The 23,596-nt window shown below is 44.4% G+C and overlaps 1 long non-coding RNA gene across 1 annotated transcript in view; it reads right to left on the reverse strand.

The window, feature by feature from the left end:
- The window catches only part of LOC134955585 (uncharacterized), a 36,525-nt gene extending 31,588 nt beyond the window's left edge, over positions 1 to 4,937 (reverse strand). Inside the window, exon 1 of the long non-coding RNA XR_010185941.1 lies at positions 4,776 to 4,937. This is a non-coding gene — a long non-coding RNA (uncharacterized LOC134955585). The remainder of the gene's footprint in view (positions 1 to 4,775) is intronic.
- Positions 4,938 to 23,596: the final 18,659 nt, after the last annotated feature.

A 23,596-nucleotide genomic window follows, 5' to 3' on the forward strand; every position in this document is an offset into this window, starting at 1 on the left:
TCCTCCTATAATAGCCTACCAGGTATTATTTTGCAGGTAGCACATGCTCTGAGGACTTTAACCTGGAAACAGTGTCATTGCTTTAAACATGCTGATTGTGATAAATATACCTCCAAATGGTATACCAGGGACGAGCTGTCAGGGGAGGCAGTGCCTCCCCTGTGATTAATTATTAAAATCATACAAAGAAGATACTTATGACACATAGTCTGTGTCATAAGTATCTTCTTTATTTAATTGTAATAATTTAATGTGTTTAAATGCGTTTGGGAGGCACTGGTAACAGTGCCTCCCATAGATAATGGGAACGGGGGCAGAGCGGGGGGCGGGGCCAAGCACAGGGCTGTAAAAGCCCATGAAAAAATATGGGGAAAGCGGCACTGAAACAAGTGCCTCGCTGACAGGGACACCAACCCATGTCAGCGAGGCACCTGATTGGAAAGCGGATCCAGTGCTGGATCCGCTGTCCAATCACCCATGCGACGCTGGAGGCGGAGGAGGCGGCGGGACCCGGCGGCTGTGACCAGCGTTGGAGCGACGGCCCTGAAGCAGGAGTGAGGGGTGAGTTCTTTTCTCTCTCTCTCTCTCTGCGCAGCTTGCAAGTGCCCGCAGTGCTCACCACCTCTCCACCTGACCCTCCAGATCCCGGATCTACAGTTGCTGTCCTGGGACACCACTCCGCTGCCGGCTGTTGCCCCAATCTCCCCTCCTTCCTGGCGGCGGAGCTGCTCTTCCACCTCGGCCGCTCAGACTCATGTAGCCAGGCGTCTGGTTACTAAGCAACGGGGAGCTCCGCTGTCAGCCGGGCGTGTTCCTAGTAAAGGTCAGCGTCCGTCTCTCTCTCTCTCTCTCATTTTGTCCCCCCTCTGTAAGTATTTATGTTCATTTTTACAGGTGCCGGGTGCCCCTATTGGATTCTACTGGACAAGTGGACGTGATCGGCGTGGGATGTAGGTAAGTGATCTCTCTCATTTTTACAGGTACCCCTATTGGATTCTACTGGACAAGTGGACGTGACTGGCGTGGGATGTAGGTAAGTATGTGTGAGTGTGTAAGTGTGTTTTAATAAATTTTTACTGTCACGGTGTGTGAGTTGTGTTTTTATTTGGGTATTTTTGTTGTTGTAGAACTACAGGTACCAGCGGGCCCGTTATTTCCCCGCATGCTGGTACTTGAGGTTCTTCAAGTACCAGCAAGCGGGGGAGGCTTGCTGGGCCTTGCAGTTCCACAACAAAAAACAATATTCTATTTTTTTAATACTCTTATGGCTATCAGCCTCCCATCCACCGCCCACGGATGGGGGACAGCCTCGGGCTTCACCCCTGGCCCTTGGGTGCCTGGAGGGTGGGACCCCTTGATTAAAGGGGTCCACACTTCTCCAGGGAACCCCGGCCAGGGGTGACTAGTTGGGGGGGGGGGGTAATGCCACGGCCGCAGGGACCTACATAGATGTGTCCCCCGGCTGTGGCATTATGTCCCTGGCCAGTGGAGCCCGGTGCTGGTTTTAAAAATACGGGGGACTCCTACGTCTTTCGTCCCCCGTACATTTGGAACCAGGACCGGACTAAGAGCCCGGTGCTGGTTGTCTAAATACGGGGAACCCCTGTCCAATTTTTTTCCCAGTATTTAAACAACCAGGACCGGCTCAAAGAGCCCGAGGCTGGTTATACTTAGGAGGGGGGACCTTGCGCATTTTTTTTTTACATTTTTTAACCCATTCAGACCCTTTTCCATTAAGTTAATGGAAGCCATGGACAACAAAATTGCATTCATGTCCTCCTCCCACTCCCTTCCCAAACACTAATTTTTTTTTCTATAAAAATGTACAATATATCACAAGTATGATGAGCAGGCAGGCAGCGGGCATTGGTAGCATCGGAGTGAGATGCAAATTAGTGGTGGAGGGCTGGGTCAGTTGATGGTGGGCGAGTTTGTAAGCTATTGGCGGTGGCAGCGGGCATCAACTCAAGGGCAGTGGTGGACATTTCTCGGCGGCGGTAGGGGTCATCTGCAGGATTCGGCGGACATTATGGCTGTAGTGCCTCACCAGCCACTGACCTCACCGCACGCCACTGTGGTATACATATGATATCCCATTTGTCGGGATTCCTGCTGTCACTCTACCAACAGCAGCATCTCATCTGCTGGAATCCCGGAAGCTCGCTGCACTCGCCATGCATCGGGCCCAATGGCTCGCTTCACTCGCCACATGTTTTATTCCCACTCGGTTGGTGGTGTGGACTCACCAACCGAGTGAGAATACCCTGCTTTTGTCAGGATTCCGGGTGTCGATATTTCACAGGGTGTGGGAATTCCGGCGTCGGTCTCCTGAACGCCGGGTTTCCAACAGCCGGTATATTGACTGCATCCCCTCCAAATGGCATGCATGCTGTACAGCCAGATTCCCATGCTTTTAGGTAGATACACAATATTGCAGACAGTCTGCAGTATCATAATACGTCATTTTATAAACAACATATAAGTTAGTTGGGGGTTCATGCAGTATTCAGGAGGGGATCAGTACGATATCCTGGCGGTCAGGAGACAGACACCGGGATCCCGGCGGCGAGTGCAGCGTGTCCCCTTCGGTCGCCACAGGGTTCTATTCTCCGGAGGATGGTGGCGTGAACCAACACCTAAGAGGGGTAACCAGCCGGCGGTCAGGACTCCGACCGCCGGTATTTCAGCTGGTGTCGGGATACCGGCATCGGTATCCTGACCGCCGGGATCCCGACAGGCGGTCAATTGACTGCCTCCCTTCAGGAGTTTGAGCTACTACAAAGTGGAACTGAGATTTATTTGGGCCACTATGTGTAGTATTAGATAAGCAGTGAAGTTACACAGGCTATCCAGCAAAGTAGAGGAAGGGCTAGGTCTGCTCTGATCACAGCACAGACGGATATTACTGAAAGGTATATTACATCTGTATCAAAATCCTGATATTCCATTGTGACTTCTATCCTCCATTCCTCTCCTCTGAGCAGGCACTGCTGATAGATTTGATTTGCCTAATAATGACCTCTGAATTTACCCATGTTGTGCTGACAAGTCTGCAGACTATTGGGGGAAGCAAGGAGTTTACTATGTTCTGTCACTGTTTCTAAAGGAAATGAATGAACCAGACCATGAACAGCATGGTCGCACTACTTTAGTGATGAGTGTGCAGTGATGCTTGTTTATTATATATTTGTTTTTCGTTTTTTTAATGGGCCGCTGTGAGAGCAAACTAATAAGTCAATATATAACCTACCTCTTTACTACCACTGTTGCTACTTTCCTTTGTCAGCCATGGGGTTATATAGTATACAGTAGGCTATGGGAATATTACAACCATGTGGTAGTTCAAAAGATTCTTCCTTCCCTCTGCACCCAGCTACTGTGAATGCTCTATAACCAGCCCAGAAAACCACAAAGTTGCTATCCTTATTGACAAAAGAGAGGCACATAGCACTGGGCATGTCACATAGCACTGGGCATGTCACCTATCACTGTGCATGTCACATAGCACTGGGCATGTCACATAGTAGTGGGCATGTCACATAGTACTGAGCATGTCACATAGCACTGAGAAGGTCACATAGTAGTGGGCATGTCACATAGCACTGGACATGTCACATAGTAGTGGGCATGTCACATAGTAGTGGACATGTCACATAGCACTGGGCATGTCACATAGCACTGGGCATGTCACATAGTACTGAGCATGTCACATAGCACTGAGAAGGTCACATAGTAGTGGGCATGTCACATAGCACTGGACATGTCACATAGTAGTGGGCATGTCACATAGCACTGAGCATGTCACATAGCACTGAGAAGGTCACATAGTCAGAGGCGTAACTAGGGTTTTTGGAGCCCAGGGCAAGATCAATAATGGCGCCCCCCCCCCCCCCCCCCCCCAAAAAAAAAAATATTTTTTTTTAATAAAAATAATAAATTAATAAAATGATAATAAAAAAAAAATACAAAAGGAAAGTATGTGCAGACGCCACCGGTGTCACTGCATATAAAGATGTCATGGTGTGTATGTATGTGTATGTAGGTGCAGTGGTCGAAGTTGAATTTTTGAAGGTGGAATGAAAGAGTGCAGATAGCAATTATGCGCGCGCCCAAGGCGCGCGCGCTCCGGAAAAGGGGCGTGGTCACTCAAAAGGGGCGTGTCCTTCAGTGTAGTAGGACCCCTTATACTATCTAGTACTGGTGCCCCTTTGACATTATAGCACACGGTATGAGCCGAAATTCACATTATAGCACACAGTATGAGCCGAAATTCACATTGCCCCACACGGCATGAGCCGAAATTCACATTATAGCACACAGTATGAGCCGAAATTCACATTACCCCACATGGTATGAGCCAAAATTCACATTATAGCACACGGTATGAGCCGAAATTCACATTAGAGCACACGGTATGAGCCAAAATTCACATTACTCCACATGGTATGAGCCAAAATTCACATTACCCCACATGGTATGAGCCGAAATTCACATTACAGCACACGGTATGAGCCGAAATTCACATTACAGCACACGGAATGAGCCAAAATTCACATTACCTCACATAGTATGAGCCAAAATTCACATTATAGCACACGGTATGAGCCAAAATTCACGTTACAGCACATGATATGAGCCAAAATTCCCATTATAGAGTTAGGGGATCCTACCCCCAGAATTAACATGGCCTGTGGGGCACTATGATGAGGGGAGCCCACCCCCTTAATAGACTAATTGCAGAGTTTAGCAGCGGAAGGGCTGCAGCGGTTTCTCACCCCAAGCTGCGGCGCTTCTGCCACCTCCGACACTCCACATCTTCGGCACCACCCGGGATGCAGAGCACCGCACCGGGTATGCACCCTTTTCAGTGTGGTCTGCTGCGCTCCGAAGGGGTTCTTGTTTCATGCTGCAGGATCCCGATGTGCGCCTTCCTCCCCGCTGTTACTGTCATGGTAAGCATTAGTATCGTTTACCGCAGAGGCCATTTTCTGAGGCATATGTGTTAAACCTCAGGAACTGAGATGCTCTTCTCACCATATAGCTGTGTGGCCGAGCCGGGCGGGGGGACAGCCAGCAGCAGCATGCCGGATATCAGCAGCAGAGGGTGCGGGCTGTACATACTTGAGGCAGCTGGATATTCAACAGTGCTGAAAGCCTCCGGAGCCCGCACCCCCGGAGCTGCAGTACACCGGCAGAGGACACCCATCCCCCGAACCCTGCGTAGCCCAAAGCCGGAGATCAGCAGCATGTTGAACGCGGAAGCAGAAGCTGCTTATTGCCGGTCAGCATGCTGCTGATCTCCGGCTTTGGGCTCCGCACGTGCATTACAGCCCCCACCCTCGGCTGCTGATATCCGGCATGCTGCCCCTGCTGCTGGCTTTCCACCCGCCCGGCTCGCCCACCCAGCTGGATGGTGAGTGAGAAGGGCATCTCAGTGCCCGTGGTTTAATACATATCTGTCTTCAGTAAATGGCCATTAGTACATCCCACACACACTGATTACACACACACAGACTTGCCACCCCCAAATCCTACACACACCCACTCAGACTACACACACACATTCTCATACTTTCCTCTCCCCCACACACACTGGACTGCAGAAATTTACACACACTGACACTGTTCCACACACACACAATTAACACACACTCACACTGTCCCACACACACAATTAACACACACGCACACTGTCCCACACACCAGTGGCATGCGGTGAGGTCAGTGGCGTGCGGTGAGGCACTACAGCCATAATGTCCGCCGAATCCTGCCGATGACCCCTACCGCCACCGAGCCAATGCCCGCCACTGCCTCTGAGCCGATGCCCGCTGCCACCACCAATGGCTTACAAACTCGCCCACCATCAACTGACCCAGCCCTCCGCCACTAATTTGCAACTCAGTCCAAAGCCGCCAATGCCCGCTGCATGCCTGCTCATCATACTTGTGATATATTGTACATTTTTATAGAAAAAATTAATAATTAGTGTTTGGGACTGGGAAGGGAGTGGGAGGAGGACATGAATGCAATTTTGTTGTCCAGGGTTTCCATTAACTTAATGAAGAAGGGTCTGAATGGGTTAAAAATGTAAAAAAAAAACTGCGTGAGGTCCCCCTCCTAAGTATAACCAGCCTCGGGCTCTTTGAGCCAGTCCTGGTTGTTTAAATACTGGGAAAAAAATTGGACAGGGGTTCCCCGTATTTAGACAACCAGCGTCGGGCTCTTAGTCCGGTCCTGGTTCCAAAAATACGGGGGACAAAAGATGTAGGGGTCCCCCCGTATTTTTAAAACCAGCACCGGGCTCCACTAGCCAGGGACATAATGCCACAGCCGGGGGACACATTTATGTAGGTCCCTGCGGCCGTGGCATTACCCCCCCAACTAGTCACCACTGGCCGGGGTTCCCTGGAGGAGTGGGGACCCCTTAAATCAAGGGGTCACCCCCCCTCCAGGCACCCAAGGGCCAGGGGTGAAGCCCGAGGCTGCCCCCCCCATCCGTGGGCTGTGGATGGGAGGCTGATAACCATGTAAGTAAAAAAAGAATATTGTTTTTTGTTGTGGAACTACAAGGCCCAGAAAGCCTCCCCCGCTTGCTGGTACTTGGAGAACCTCAAGTACCAACATGCAGGGAAATAACGGGCCCGCCGGTACCTGTAGTTCTACAACAGAAAAAATACCCAAATAAAAACACAACTCACACACCGTGACAGTAAAAATTTATTAAAGCACACTGACACACTCACACATACTTACCTATATCCCACGCCGGTCACGTCCACTTGTCCAGTAGAATCCAATAGGGGTAGCTGTAAAAATGAGAGACACATTACTTACCTACATCCCACGCCGGTCACGTCCACTTGTCCAGTAGAATCCAGTAGGGGAATCTGTAAAAATGAGAGACAGATTACTTACCTACATCCCACGCCGGTCACGTCCACTTGTCCAGTAGAATCCAATAGGGGTACCTGTAAAAATGAGAGACAGATTACTTACCTACATCCCACGCCGGTCACGTCCACTTGTCCAGTAGAATCCAATAGGGGTACCTGTAAAAATGAGAGACAGATTACTTACCTACATCCCACGCCGGTCACGTCCACTTGTCCAGTAGAATTCAGTAGGGGAATCTGTAAAAATGAGAGACAGATTATTTACCTACATCCCACGCCGATCACGTCCACTTGTCAGTAGAATTCAGTAGGGGAATCTGTAAAAATGAGAGACAGATTACTTACCTACATCCCACGCTGGTCACGTCCACTTGTCCAGTAGAATCCAATAGGGGTACCTGTAAAAATGAGAGACAGATTACTTACCTACATCCCACGCCGGTCACGTCCACTTGTCCAGTAGAATCCAGTAGGGGAATCTGTAAAAATGAGAGACAGATTATTTACCTACATCCCACGCCGGTCACGTCCACTTGTCAGTAGAATCCAATAGGGGTACCTGTAAAAATGAGAGACAGATTACTTACCTACATCCCACGCCGGACACGTCCACTTGTCCAGTAGAATTCAGTAGGGGAATCTGTAAAAATGAGAGACAGATTATTTACCTACATCCCACGCCGGTCACGTCCACTTGTCAGTAGAATCCAATAGGGGTACCTGTAAAAATGAGAGACAGATTACTTACCTACATCCCACGCCGGTCACGTCCACTTGTCCAGTAGAATCCAATAGGGGTACCTGTAAAAATGAGAGACAGATTACTTACCTACATCCCACGCTAGTCACGTCCACTTGTCCAGTAGAATCCAGTAGGGGAATCTGTAAAAATGAGAGACAGATTACTTACCTACATCCCACGCCGGTCACGTCCACTTGTCCAGTAGAATCCAGTAGGGGAATGTGTAAAAATGAGAGACAGATTACTTACCTACATCCCACGCCGGTCACGTCCACTTGTCCAGTAGAATCCAATAGGGGTACCTGTAAAAATGAGAGACAGATTACTTACCTACATCCCACGCCGGTCACGTCCACTTGTCAGTCGAATTCAGTAGGGGAATCTGTAAAAATGAGAGACAGATTACTTACCTACATCCCACGCCGGTCACGTCCACTTGTCCAGTAGAATCCAGTAGGGGAATGTGTAAAAATGAGAGACAGATTACTTACCTACATCCCACGCCGGTCACGTCCACTTGTCCAGTAGAATCCAATAGGGGTACCTGTAAAAATGAGAGACAGATTACTTACCTACATCCCACGCCGATCACGTCCACTTGTCCAGTAGAATCCAATAGGGGTACCTGTAAAAATTAAAATGATACTTACAAACTTCAATCCACAGGAGGAGAGAGAGAGAGAGAGAGAGAGAGAGAGAGTGAGAGAGAGGGGGGGAATGGAGGAGGAGGAGTGGGGGGGTGGGGGGGAGAGACTAACCTGCTGCTGCTGCTGGGGAGACCGGCACACACTGCAGGGCCACGACAGGAGGACGGAGCCGGCGAGGGAGGGGGAGAGCCGCACACCGCCGCTCCTGTCAGCGGCAGCGGAGGAGGACGGGGCGCACACTACAGACGCCAATAACCGCCAGGACAATTAACGCACACACAATTAACACACGCACACTGTCCCACACACACAAATAACACACACGCACACTGTCCCACACACAATTAACAAACACGCACTGTCCCACACACACACACACAATTAACACGCTCACACTGTCCCACACACACACACACACAATTAACACACGCACACTGTCCCACACACACACAATGAACACACGCACACTGTCCCACACACACACAATTAATACACACGCACACACAATTAACACACACTCAAACTGTCCCACACACACACAATTAACACACACTCAAACTGTCCCACACACACACAATTACACACTCAAACTGTCCCACACACACACACACACACACACAATTAACACACGCACAATTAACACGCACTCAAAACTGTCCCACACACACACAATTAACAAACACGCAAAACTGTCCCACACACACAATTAACACACTCACACTGTCCCACACACACACACACACACAATTAACACACTCACACTGTCCCACACACACACAATTAACACACGCACACAATTAATACACACTCACACTGTCCCACACACACACACAATTTACACACACTCAAACTGTCCCACACACACAATTAACACAGTCACACTGTCCCACACACACAATTAACACACACGCACTCTCCCACGCACACTGTCCGACACACACACAATTAACACACACACACTGTCCCACAAGAACACTGTCCCACACACACACTTAACACACACACACAAAATGTCCCGCACCCCCTGTCCCGACAGGGAAGTATAAAGAAGATTACCCCGCTCACTGCTGTTCAGGGGCCGCGCGCCCCCCGAGGTCGCGCACGCGCATGCGCGCACCTCCGCGGTCGCGATTGCGCACGCGATCGCGTACACTTTGCAGGGGGGGGGTAGGGGGAGGCTCCTGGCTGCCGCTGCCTGTCTATTGTGACAGGCACAGCAGCCGGGGAGACAGGGAAACCGGCGCGGGTAGCGCCGGCGGAATCCCTGACGCATGGGACGTCTGTTGGGGCTGCCATGGCGCCCAGGGCACGTGCCCTGCTCGCCCCGTGCTAGATACGCCTCTGCACATAGTAGTGGGCATGTCACATAGCACTGGACATGTCACATAGTAGTGGGCATGTCACATAGTACTGAGCATGTCACAGAGCACTGAGAAGGTCACATAGTAGTGGGCATGTCACATAGCACTGGACATGTCACATAGTAGTGGGCATGTCACATAGTAGTGGACATGTCACATAGCACTGGGCATGTCACATAGCACTGGGCATGTCACATAGTACTGAGCATGTCACATAGCACTGAGAAGGTCACATAGTAGTGGGCATGTCACATAGCACTGGACATGTCACATAGTAGTGGGCATGTCACATAGTAATACACCTGGAGAGTCACACTACAAGTACTGCCCATTAAGTAGTCACTACTAAACTATGTGATATGATAGCACATTCTAGTGTCTCCAAGCTACTGTATACTGGTACCACCGGAAGAGCCCCAGTAGCACTTTTTGAGCAGGCCAGGTAGTCTTTGGGAAGATGGTGGACACACTATGGCCCTCATTCCGAGTTGTTCGCTCGCTAGCTGCTTTTAGCAGCATTGCACACGCTAAGCCGCCGCCCTCTGGGAGTGTATCTTAGCTTAGCAGAATTGCGAACGAAAGATTAGCAGAATTGCGAATAGAAATTTCTTAGTAGTTTCTGAGTAGCTCCAGACTTACTCTGCCACTGCGATCAGTTCAGTCAGTTTCGTTCCTGGTTTGACGTCACAAACACACCCAGCATTCGCCCAGACACTCCCCCGTTTCTCCAGCCACTCCCGCGTTTTTCCCAGAAACGCCAGCGTTTTTTCGCACACTCCCAGAAAATGGCCAGTTTCCGCCCAGAAACACCCACTTCCTGTCAATCACACTCCGATCACCAGAACGATGAAAAAACCTCGTTATGCTGTGAGTAAAATACCTAACTTTTGTGTAAAATAACTAAGCGCATGCACTCCGCGAACCTTGCGCATGCGCAGTAAGCGACTAATCGCAATATAGCGAAAATCGGCAACGAGCGAACAACTCAGAATGACCCCCTATATTTTTACAGCCCCAGATCCAGCTGTGACCTGGCTTCACTATGACAGGTTGAGCCCATACTACTGGATTTATTTATATTTATTGCAGAAGCTCATCCCATTAATTTTAATAACCCATTATTATATCTGGGATTCCAATATGTGTGCTACATGTATAAACCACATCGGAATACATAGGCAAAGGAAATAAATGTTGGAAATGCCATACTATCCAATCTCAGCTATGATTCTCACTACCTCATAATGGGGGAGATCAAAGCTTTGAAAGAGATAAAGTGATGTTTCCCATAACAACCAATCAGCTTATGACTGTCATTTTATAGACTGTGACTGAAAAAAGTCTGACTGGCACCTCTAGAGTGAAACCATGTGGTAGGTTTGGAGTTAAATTATCCTGAAGCCTGGAGAAATAAGGTAGCTCCCAAGAGAGTCCCAAGTAATGCCAGTGGATTAGATATTTGTACAACCCTGGTCTATTAAAGGTTTTAATTAGGGTGGTGAATGGTAATATTGCATCATTGGCTGAGGAAGCAGTCTGAGAAACACATTGCAAGTGTTTTTTACTTCAGTTTATATTTTTTTATTTTATCCTATTTTCTAAAGTTTTCTTTTTGTGTATGATGTTTCAAATTTACTAAGTGCTGCTTGATATTTTATTGGTTCCGAACCATTATTTACAATTAAAAACATATTTTGTTTTACATTTTCGGGTGGTACTTAGCAAATCTAGGAGAGAGAGAAAGTACCAGCATATTCAACCTCTGCTTTAAGTTTTACAGCCTGTGAGGTCCATGTACTAAGAGGTCTATTTACTAGGCCTTGGTAAGAGATAAAGTGGACTGAGATAAAGTACCAACCAGCTCCTGTTTTTTTTCAAACACAGCCTGTAACAAGTCAGTTAGCAGCTGATTAACTGGTAGTTTATCTCCATCCACTTTAACACTCTCCATTGCTTAGTAATTAGACCCCTATGCCTTGAAGAGAGATAAAATGGATGGATATAAAGCACCAGCCAATTGGCTCCTAACTTCCATGTTTACAGGCTGTACTTGAGAAAAGACAGTTAGGAGCTGATTGGCTGGTACTTTAGCTCTATCCACTTTATCTCTCTCCATGGCTTAGTATATAGACCCCTCGGTTTGAAAAATTACAGTTAGGAGCTGATTGTTGGTACTTTATCTTTAAAAAATGTATCTCTCGCCAATCTTTGACTAATACCGCCCCTTTGCAATTAATTATGTGCACTAATTATGTGTCTGGTCTTTAAGTGACAAAGCATTATACCAATTGTTCTGGGGTAAAGGATTGAACACACAGATATTGCAGGACTATTTAAATAACCATTTATATATTCTTTACCTTGTTCTTGATCAAACTGAAATATGAATTTACTCTCTTGTAAATAAATCCTACAGCCGCAAGGTTTTGCTATTCAATTAGGGGACTGAAAGTGTAAAGCTGTGATTTCTATGGCACCATGGCGACATCCTTCACCCAGGACTTATAAAAATTTCAAATTAGTTTAATTATGCTTTAATTACTTACCTTCCAAAGCGGTGTCTTCTGCTTCCAGTGTCGGGTCTTCTGTAGCAACGGTGAGTGTGTGTGACCCCCGATGTAAGTGTAAACCCCCCGAAGCTGGCTGCTGGAAGAAACTACATCCCCTTACAGCCCTTGCCCCTCCCAGCATCCCTGGAGCCTCCCAGGAGCCCCCTAGATGCCCAACAGCTCCCTCTCCAGTCAGAAGATCGAGGGGAGACCACGTGGAGCTCCGGAGACCACTGGAGAACACCGGTCAGGTGAGTATTTTTTTTTTTTCCCCACAGAGAAATTGGAGATTGATGTGATTTTGTAAAGCTTGCTATTTTGGGGGGAGGTTTAAAAATAGGGTAATTTATATGTGAATTATTAGATTTGATTAATTGTAAAGCATAAAAAAAATACGATTCTGCTCACTGTTTCATCACATTGACGAATAGAAGATCTCTCCTGTATAAAGACTGTTGACACCGGTTCCCTATTGGTTCAGCAGTGGTATCCATTTTATGTGTAATTTCTCCAGTCACTTGCTAAATCACCTATAATCAATCTCTATGGAGGCGTTTCAATTTAGCGTGACATGAATAGCGCCAGGAAGGAGGTCCCTGAGCTATTCAATTAACTGTGCTGTTAAGCCCAACTAAAGGATTTCTGCTCACACTCCTCCTGAGGGAGCAGAAATACAACTAAACTAGTGCTGCAATGCCGTTTTCTGCCTTAGTGCGTGCTCAAACAGCATTGCGGCAGGCACTTACGTTGGAGAATGCTAGTTACTACTTCTTTTTTACATATACTGAACATACTGAAGTTGTTTTTCTAAAATCATCTCTTTTACAAACTGCTGATATTTCATTAGTACCATCTGACATAAATACTGTGCTAATATATTTTATGGATTTTACATCCAAAATTAGATGTATTTCATTATTTCTGTATATCTTAATGGAACTCAGAATGTTGATGTTGGAGCAGCGTTGCCCATACTTATTTAAACCCAGCACCCTAGAGTATCAGAATTTTTGTCAAGGTACCCCTAGGCCAAGAGTTTTTTTTACTGAGAAATTTTGAAAAAATATAAAATTAAGTAAATTGTGTTTATATAGTATGTCATACTTAGTTATGTGATGAGGGACAGGATTCGCTTCTGTTTGTCCACATATTTTATGATTGGAAGCTATAAGCACTGGTTGTGCCTTTTACATTGATCACAAATAATTAGAATTGGTCCAGGACCACAAATCCAAGGCACCCTTGCAAATGTCCCGAGACACCCCTGGGTGCCACGACACACAGCTTGGGAACCTCTGTGTTGGAGGGAAAATATGTAATACTGTACAGAGGTGAGTTTCAGCAATATTGTCAAATATAAAGAGATTAAAAGCGTCTGAAGTGTTCTGTGACTTTATCGTATCGTGTGGGGGATACTTCAGTGTTTCCACAGGGGGTGCGGGGTGTCGAAGTCAAAAAAATATTACATAAAGAGAACATACAAACTACACACATATGAGTCGCTATACTTGCAAATATGCGCAGCGAGCACAGCAATGTATGGTAACACACGCATTTACATGGACATTCCACAGAGATGGATTCGACACATTTCATATGGTACATGATTATAATAATATCAAGCGCCGGACATCATAGTGATTTAAAATTATATGTAATGAAGTGGTATCATGTATGTGTATTATTTGAACGAAACAAGATAGACCGGTCATGTCTACTATTGAAGCAACCAGATTGATGTGTAGATTCGCTGAAGACAGAGAAAGACACCCTAAGGTGAATTTACTCCAGGTGCTGATAGGGGAGGTGCACCACAGCAGCTATAACAAAACGGGGTTGGTCAGACCCCCAAGCCACAAGTGTATACAAAAGAAAATTGAAGCGCTATTTGGTCATATATGAGAGAAGCAGGTCACATGAAAAAACACATATTTAATGAAATAAAAGAGAATATTTAAAATAGTTAAGAAAACCACAATATAATGTGTATTGGAAGACACTAATGGGTGTCAGATCTCAAAACAGCTGTGCCCCTCTTAGTCCTGATGAGAATCAATGAGAGCAGTTCAAACCTGTTCCAATAAAACAGTCCCCTATTGATAGACTCTAGGTGTCCCGTTAATGTTCCATCATGTATGATAATTACCACCAGCAGTTGTTCAAGGTGTTTAAGCGGTAGGCATCCGCAGAAGCTTGTCCCTTGTTTAGCTGTGTGAAGATTCCACGGTGGGGATGGATGTTCTTCTAACGGGATCCACAAGTTGAGACGATGGTGGGGACCTGGTCCAGGTAGAAATTCCTCAGGAAATAAAATTTGCAGACAGTGGGCACGCACAGCACCAAGCACCAACGCGTTTCGTTGCGTTCACGCAACTTTTTCAAGGTATTGAAGGTGCTGCTATCCAGGGTTTTTATACCCTTTTCAATATGGTTGCTCATTTGCATATGTGATTAGCAGTGACCAAAAACTCTCATTATATGACCAATAATGACAGACAGACAATTTAAAATGTTGGATAATCAACACATAATCATGCATATATATAATATACTTTATTCTTTATAACTATGACTCATTCAATTCTGTAGGAACAGATCACGTGACTTACATAATGTAATGTGGGAAAAGGGGGTAGTATAAAGCCCGAGGTGGAATGCAAAAAATCTCCCATCAGCTCTATATAGATATGACTCGAGGTTCTATCCATATATTGTATAGAGTCAGCCGGCCTAAATATAAACAGGTGGATGTTTGGCACATAATGAAAAGATAGCACCTATCGTGCGGGCTACACGTCATTAGTCCGCGACAGGGAGTCCGAGTGACGGCACGTGAGCGTCCCCACTGGGCGCATCACTAGCCGTCGTATCCGGACTGAGTGTCGCGCCCGAATGATGCGGTCGTCGGATCTAACTTGCATCAGCGGCTAGGTGCGGCAGGGATTTGTCTATCATCCAGCCGCAACCATAGTAACGGGTGGGCGTGAGGGTTACCGTGGCAACGGACACCACAGTGCGCGTCACCTAGGCAACACACACCGCACTGCTCTTTGCCACGGCAAACAAAGGTCCGTATCATAGGGACATATACATAATTGGTAATTGTGTGAGAAATAATAATAATAAGTAGAGTGATCGCAATGACTAAGAGGGGCACAGCTGTTTTGAGATCTGACACCCATTAGTTTCTTCCAATACACATTATACTGTGGTTTTCTTAACTATTTTAAATATTCTCTTTTATTTCATTAAATATGTGTTTTTTCATGTGACCTGCTTCTCTCATATATGACCAAATAGCGCTTCAATTTTCTTTTGTATACTGATGTGTAGATTCATTTGATACTTGTTATTAAGTTGTAGGACATTGTGACAGATAGTTATGATTGAATGTATGAAAGCTAAAATCACTTTTATTAGAACAATAGATATTCCAGACAGGAAACTCAGGCCAGCCCTTTGGACGTCCCCAAGGCTGAACCTGTTCAGCATATACAAAGGAACTGGTGACTCATCGTGAACCCCTCCCCTTGAAACTAGATAACACATTTTGCTGATCACACAGGAAGGTAGTTCCTGTTTTGGTCTCAGAGTTGCTGTAAGGTCTCAGAGGAAGATGGAGTCCCAGCATTACTTTACAGAGAGAGAGCGTGATATGGAAAGACAAATTTATATAACTTAAGGATAATGGTATTGTATCGCTGGCATGTAACTGTATGTAACTGTAAGTTAAATCTGCTTACTGTGTAAGTGTAACCATGTAACTATAGGTATACTGTACTTTGTAATATATTGAATCCATATCCTTTTTAATAACAAATATATACATCAATGAGCTTTGGAACTCAGATAATGTGTGGGTGTATTGTTTTCTTATATGGGATACAGTGTTTTGCGATGTACGTGCACTTTTATCATATATGGTAATAAGATGCGCCTGGCGTCTGAAATATATATTAGAGCGGGCATTTTAAATATTTGTGAGAAATCAATGTGGCATTCTTAGATGGGGGCTCGTCCGGGATATCACGTTCTTAATGATGCACTGTACATTATAAACGCACCGCTGTGGTCGATCAGCTTGTGATGGACGCATCCTAAAGCTGCGAAAATCATCATATCCGTGTGTATTTTTGTGTTATTAGTAAGACGCTGATATGAAATTCAAGGGACAATGCTTTTCTCATAATATTTAAGATGCTAAAATGTATTTTTATTGTTGCAAAACAAGGGTCAAATAAGTCATATTGTGTTTGTTTCAGATTGGATTGTTTATCTGTTTAAGTAGGTTTAAAAGTATATTTAAAAGTTGCTGCATAGCCTTGATATAGTTTTTTTTAACTCAGGCCTAAAATAACTTCTGGTGCTTGTATGATGTGTGATTTCTTTGTGACAAAGGAAGCCGCATGGTCTGTCCTCCATTTTGGACTAGCCACATGGCCTATCCACCATTTTGTGTATTCCTCATGGATGTGGAAGGGGGAGGAGCAGCGGCCATTTTAGGAAGGTCATTTTCTAAATGGCTGATTTTCACTGCTCAGAATAATCAGCTTTCCTTGGTCACATCAAACACCATTTATGAGTTACCAATGCATTTATTTAACCCATGCCATAGTCAATTACAAATAGTTTCAGCTGGGCCTAGTGAGAGTTAATAGATGAATACTTGATGTAAGAATTACACACAGATATAAACAAAGTTTTTTTTTCTTTTTCCTCCAGGATTTAGTTAACTCTGCTTGCTAGTTTAGGATAGCCATTGAAATGTTAATTAACCTGTCCCACTACCCTCTTGAACAGGCATATGAACCTTTGTTGATATGCAAATTAGAAGCACTGAATGGGTAAATGAGTCTCATAGGAGACCAGTGAATGGTACATATATATAATATTATTATAATTATGTGTATGTTTATAGCAGTGTATGTTCTGCAGGATAGCTATCCAATCTGAATCATATCATTTAAATTATTGATTATTGCTAGAGTCATTATAGATCTGTGTGAAATAGGATACATTTGTTGCTATATAGGTACATTTATAGGTAAATTTGAAATAACAATATTTTAAGGAAGTAAGCATAAAGACACAAACACAGGTCTACATAAAAGTTTATACAGAACAAGTTGTGTCTAGTGGGCGATAGTAGCTAGTATTGCTCACATTTATAGAAGCTGTGTGATTTGTTTTATTGCGGACGCAGGGTTTTGTACACGTGTCTCGGACAAAGTAAAGGACTGTGCACGCAGCGTAAGAGACACGCACGGTCGCGTGTTTGCGCAAAGTGCGTAAGAATGCGGGCGCTGAGTACAAATTATACAATAGTGTCGTTTAGTTCAGAGGTGGGATAGTAGACATTTAATACAATAGCACATAACTATCAGATTTCAAAAAGCAGGTTACTCTAAATTTAGTTTAAAAACTGTATTGCCTCTGGGGTAAAGCTGCCTATCTGAATGAATCCAAATTTTCTGTACAGAAAAACAAAGTATATTTGAGTGAGCGAACGTAAGAGTGAACGTATTGAACTCCGGAAATCGGGTCCCGTGGTACATCAAGTAAGTAGAGGCTTGGTGGCGTGAGGCGGCTGACTCACGTTAATATAGACTGAAATACGCAAATCGTGAGGTGATTTGCAGAGGAGCGTGATAGTGCATAGTAGTGCGAAGTATTGAAATTAAAAGGTTTTTGTATTACGCTCCGGGCTGAGGGTCGCAGTTTGTACATCGACCCGTGGTTGTACGGCAGATAGGTAACAAGTACCTATACGCTGTACAATTGGACCGCGCATTTGTGAGTGTGATAGATAGCGCAACGTGATATCCTTTTTATGAGTTTTGCATAAAATCGCGGTATCATTTGCGCTGTATAGAGCATACGCAAGCGTGATTTGTGTATAAAGTTATAGGGAGTTTTCGCTGGTCTCTCTCACGAAAATTTCCAGCGGTGTATATTTACTGGAATAGGTAAGTCACTCCTAAACACTTCCAGTAAATAGAAATCAGATAGGGCCTCGCTGGGTATGCGGTGTTCACTATTGGAGTGAGTCGTGGTACTCAGTGGAGAAGGAGCGAGTGAAAGAGCTAGGTGTCTTTCACCGTCTATCTGCGGTGTGCATTGGGGATTGCGTAAAAAGGAAAAAGTCCGCGATAGGATCCAATTGCACAAGCAGTGGGCGTTTGGTAACTAGGGTTCAGGTTCAGGTGCCGCGGCCCAAGGGGTCAGCGAGGTTTGTTATGTGTGGTAAATATGGTTCACACACAGAGGCTTTTTGCAATGAATGGGTAAGTATGACTGACAAAGATAGGGCACCATTCCCTAAGGTGAGCAGCTTTGAACCAGAGGTATTGCAGAACTTAAGGATAAGAATATGTCTGATAAAATCCCGAAAACAAAGGGTCAGACATACAAATTGTTTAAACCTGTGACAGCAAGAGGGGTTGGTGAGTTTGATCCTAAGGTATTGCAGGTGGTATGTTTAACCAAAGTCATATAAGACAAGAATGGAAATATAAGAACTGTTTGAACTTGTAGCAACAATAACCAAGTAGGAAGAAAAAAGAGAATGCAAGTACACCGCCTTATGTAGATGTGGAAACAGTTACGGCCAGCATACAAACTATAGAAAATATGAAAAATATGAAAAATATGACTGTAACCTATATATGTACTAATGAAGGTTGAAGTTTAATTTAGGAGGAGAAGGTGACCTGATTGTTTTCAGCCATTTCTCATGCACCCAGAGGAGTATCCAACCGGTAAAAGAAGAGCAGTAGCCTGTGGGGGAAGTGGCTGAGACCAGTGGAACAGGTAAGTATGGTATCATTCGTGTACATATATAGTAAAACCCAAAAATAAAACAAAACAAATCAAGAAAGTAGCGTCAGAAATGGAGAAAAAACCTGTCCGCACATTAGTATTTGCCAGTAGGAAAGCGGACAGAGACAAGGTAACCCCAGGGTATTTCTTTCAGTTACCATATAAGAAGTATTCATTCCTAGTTATGCCCCTAGTAAAGATGAGCTTGGAAATGTTTGTTGGACCACGTACAGACCCTTAATACGGGATGAGAAGGATTGAATGAAATACTTCGCATGACATAGAAGCTTGTTAAACTTTTTTTTTTTTTTGTCTTTTGCAGTAATAGAAAACTCTCCATCTGGATAAGACCACTGGTAAACACTAATTCGGCAAATGGGAGGTGGCTGTCTCTGTGCAAATCTTAGATAGTGTGCTATTGAACATCACAAGAATAGTGCTAGGCGCAGAGAACAACAGGTGGAGAGGTTGAGGACGGTAAGTCTACTGGCACATACAGGAAAGACCTATCAGTCCAAACCCCAAAACCCGGATAGTAGGAAAAGACCTAGAATGTTACACTTGTAGGAAGGAAGGGCATTTTGCCATAGATTGTAGGAGTAGTAGGACACATAGTCAATATAGATCCCCTAGACAGAAAACACAAGCCACATTATTAAACACATAGACGGGACCAAGGGACATATAGTAAGGAATCATAAGCCATATAGAAAACACAGATTCGGCTAATGGGAAGAACAAAATAAATGCAACATTACCCTTTGACAAAACTTGAAGACTAATGTTACATTTCACTGTTCTAGATGCATGTCCATCACAGGTAGAGATAATTAACTCACAGATACCGGGTTCCCTATGAACTTAGGATGGACAGGATACTGGATTGATGGCTGGGATAGCCCCCCTTAGTGATAAGACACACAGAATTTTTTTTAAGGGGAGTAGACCAAGTAGAGAATCACTTCCCCGCAGTGCCCAATCCAGTTGTCAAATTTTTATAAAATCTTCTTCACCTCTACAAGCTCATCTGTCACCAACCTCTATTCTGTTTCTCTACAGTTTTCCTCTTCATCTTTTGCGTTCACACAGGGTGGTACAATACATGGACCCGAGTACAGTTCAAACTCCACATGCCTAGGTCCTTCAGAGTTCTGCCCGAACCCAGTATATCTCAACAGCACGATGACACCAGTATTACTGCAGTGTGCCTTGTCATGCACAAAGGGTGGAGAATGGGAATACTGGTGAAGGGAAATTTTGTATAGACACTGATATGCCTGTTGGTGAATGGCAAACCTGACATTTTCTTTTTCATTTTCTTCTTCTTTCTCTCCTCTAGAGATGTTTCTTTTTTCTTTTTTCTTTTTGAGTTATGCTCATGGTACTCTACATTGCAAACACACGATAGTTAAATTAAGATACAAAAATTTGTGTTCCCTGCAGGAAGAGGCAGTCTGGAGGACAAAGGGGTATGGCCAGGAGTACTCAGGACTGTGGGCAGGTGGACACGGTAAGCCAGTAGCCCCCAGAGCATACCTTCCAAGTCTAGCTGAGGTGGCACACGGTCTGACTCATCTAGGCAAAGAGGGTAGGTGCAGGCTGATGAGAGCCTACTGGTGTGCGCCAGGATTCTATTCTCATGCAGGTAAGAGAGCAATGACCTGTCTTGCTTGCTTGAGGAAGAATATTGGTAAAGCAATACCAACAGAGCCATCCCATATCCCTCCTGCAGACGGATCTTTTCAGGAAATACAAATCGACTTCGTACAGTTAACACCCTTTAGGAATTATTGTTATGGATTGGTGTGCACTGATGTTTTCTCAAACTGGGTAGAGGCATTTCCTGCCACCACGGATGCTGCTGTGTTTACCGCAAAGAAAAATTGCGCAGAAATTTGTGTGTAGATAATGGTACCCCTAGAAGTAGGAGCAAAGCTTGAAATTGTACTATTGTGATCATAGATACTGCCACTAGTATTATGTAGCTTCGGAACCACTCCCAGATCTTCACTTAACGAATCACCCTCTTCGAAATTTGTTTTTGTTTTGGTATTTGTGTCTTTTTGGTTGTTTTTGGAAGACAACCTCATGTCATGATTGATCCGTACAATGATCAGAAATACACCAATAAGGTGACAGTACAGTACCTTGTTGAGATGAGCCAGCATTTGAGAACTTGACAAAAGAACTTGAAACTGTTGATTGCTGGTATGCCAAATACTAACTGTCTTGATTGTGAACCAAGAGACTGTGTGATTGTTCTTATGCTCAGGTTGCCTAATAGACAGGTGGGAAGGACCATACCAAGATTTGTTGACAGCACTAAAGGTCGCCGAAAGAGAGACTTGGGTCCACTCGTCCCACTGCAAGAAGGTCGCTGACCCAGAGAGAACTCGTGACAAAGTAGTTTATTGCTCACATTCATCGAGTTTGTGTTTTCGAAGTGAACTGTGTGTTCCAAGTGAACTGTGTGTTCAAAGAGCAAGGTGGAGAGCAAAGTGAACAGTGTGTTCCAAGTGAACTGTGTGTTCAAAGCGCAAGGCAAAGAGATGGCAAAAGTCTCACCAGAGACTCTGTTCCATGAAGACTGAGAGGCGGCACTGTTGGACACTACCTGAGCGTACTAAAGGATTGCAGAAAGACCAGTCATTGTAATTGATTTGTAATGAACAAGAGTTGTTTTGTACTATTTCTCTTTTCTCTCTTTCCCGCTGACAAACATTTTCTTTCAGGATATTCTATTTTTGCGAGGTTTTTTTATGAGTCGAGTGTGGGACTGGAACTGGTTCTGTAGGAAGGAGTGATTTCCTTATAGGATCCCAGGATTAGCCGATCAGTTTGTTAAAATCAGAGAAAAATCAAAGGTCTAGTAGTTATGGAGTTCAGAGGTAATCAGGAAGAATCAGACAATGGCTATTCACACATTGCAGATAAAGAGCTTATTAATATATGTGGAAGAAAGGTTTATGAGTGGCTCTCCCCGAACTCCGAAGGTTTATGTTATTTAGGAAGGACACTACTTATAACCCTTGTTCAATTATAAAACAGACCTAGCATACATTCCAGAAATGGAAACAATGTTCAGAAAATGATAGGAATATATAGATCATGAAAATTTTATATGTCACTGTCATGATTTGTTTGTGTCTTCTTCAGCTACCCAGCAGAACCTCAATCGAATCCAAACATCAGTGTACAAAGACGTAGGTACATGTATGTGTGAAATGTTCGTCGCAAATCAGACATTATAGGCCAAAGCACTGTCCCAGCATACTCTATAGGTTGAATGTTGTCCCACACCCAACCAGTGGTCCCATAACCGCCGAGTGCATATAGAGGATGTCTCGTCCTCCTCCCTGTCTTCCCCAAATATAGTCAAGCGTCTGATTTGCGAAATGCATACATACTTGTGTCTAGGTCACCGATTATGGTATGAAATATTTTTTCTTATGTTAATAATTGATGGCAGTTATTGTTTACTGCCAAAGTAAAAAAAATTACATAAAGAGAACATACAAACTACACACATATGAGTCGCTATACTTGCAAATACGCGCAGCGAGCACAGCATTGTATGGTAACACACGCATTTACATGGACATGCCACAGAGATGGATTCGACATTTATTTCATACGGTACATGATTATAATAATATCAAGCGCCAGACATCATGGTGATTTAAAATTATATGTAATGAAGTGGTGTCATGTATGTGTATTATTTGAACGAAACAAGATAGACCGGTCATGTCTACTATTGAAGCAACCAGATTGATGTGTAGATTCATTTGATACTTGTTATTAAGTTGTAGGACATTGTGACAGATAGTTATGATTGAATGTATGAAAGCTAAAATCACTTTTATTAGAACAATAGATATTCCAGACAGGAAACTCAGGCCAGCCCTTTGGATGTCCCCAAGGCTGAACCTGTTCAGCATATACAAAGGAACTGGTGACTCATCGTGAACCCTTCCCCCAGAAACTAGATAACACATTTTGCTGATCACACAGGAAGGTAGTTCCTGTTTTGGTCTCAGAGTTGCTGTAAGGTCTCAGAGGAAGATGGAGTCCCAGCATTAATTTACAGAGAGAGAGAGTGATATGGAAAGACGAATTTATATAACTTAAGGATGGTATTGTATCGCTGGCATGTAACTGTATGTAACTGTAAGTTAAATCTGCTTACTGTGTGAGTGTAACCATGTAACTATAGGTATACTGTACTTTGTAATATATTGAATCCATATCCTTTTTAATAACAAATATATACATCAATGAGCTTTGGAACTCAGATAATGTTTGGGTGTATTGTTTTCTCTTATGGGATACAGTGTTTTGCGATGTACAGCGCACTTTTATCGTATATGGTAATAAGATGCGTCTGCAATATATATTAGAGCGGGCATTTTAAATATTTGTGAGAAATCAATTTGGCATTCTTATGGGGCTCAACTGCCAGGTGGAAGACTTGCCAATTCTTCATTTTCGTGAGCCTCCTGTCCATTGCGGGAGAGTAGGTAAGTATGCTGAAGTCCCAGGAGGCTGCAGAGTCTGCTGGAAAATCAGGGCGCGGATCTAGTGC

The sequence above is a fragment of the Pseudophryne corroboree genome, chromosome 1, assembly GCF_028390025.1.
Source record: "Pseudophryne corroboree isolate aPseCor3 chromosome 1, aPseCor3.hap2, whole genome shotgun sequence".
In the NCBI taxonomy this organism is placed as follows: domain Eukaryota; kingdom Metazoa; phylum Chordata; class Amphibia; order Anura; family Myobatrachidae; genus Pseudophryne; species Pseudophryne corroboree.